The 569-nt window shown below is 39.0% G+C and overlaps 1 pseudogene; it reads left to right on the top strand.

Annotated features, from left to right (window-relative positions):
- The first annotated feature begins 7 nt into the window (after positions 1-7).
- On the top strand, positions 8-566 carry LOC114005071 (la-related protein 4 pseudogene; annotated as a pseudogene).
- Positions 567-569: the final 3 nt, after the last annotated feature.

The raw sequence follows: 569 nt of genomic DNA, 5'->3' as shown, positions 1-569 counted from the left end.
TAAAGGAAGTGGTTTAAATCCCAATGGCAGATTATGGGAAGAAATTCCTCCTGGAAACACTGATATCACTCCAATAACTCATGGAATCAAAAGTTCTTGGCATGAAGCAGCAGCCATGCCAGGGTCTCCTCAGAAAATTCATGTAAAGAATATGAAGCAATGTATTCTCCATCTTACGACACCACAAGAAACACTACAAGCATTGAAGAACCAGTTGATGGAATGATTTTAGAACCAGAAGATCTGAGTTATCAAATATATGACATTTCTGGAGAAAAGCAACTCGGCAGTTTCTACAGAAAACCTAAAAGAATGTTAGAAGAGACAGAATTTTGTTTCTCATGAGAACATTTGTCAAAGGATCCTTACTTGATTTCCCAAATGGATAGTGACCAGCTTGTCTGCATTTGGACAGTCGCTAACATGGAGGAAATAAAAGAGCCGACCACAGACCCTGATCTAATTCTCGAAGTGCTGAGATCTTCCCCCATGGTACAAGTTGACAAAAAGGGTGAGAAAGTGAGACCAATCATAAGCATTGTATTGTGATTTTTAGAGATTCCTGAAAC

This window comes from Tupaia chinensis, unplaced genomic scaffold (assembly GCF_000334495.1).
Source record: "Tupaia chinensis unplaced genomic scaffold, TupChi_1.0 Scaffold141545_1, whole genome shotgun sequence".
In the NCBI taxonomy this organism is placed as follows: Eukaryota; Metazoa; Chordata; class Mammalia; order Scandentia; family Tupaiidae; genus Tupaia; species Tupaia belangeri.
The sequence above is the reverse complement of the archived record's forward strand: the minus strand, read 5'-3'. Positions and strand labels throughout refer to the sequence as shown.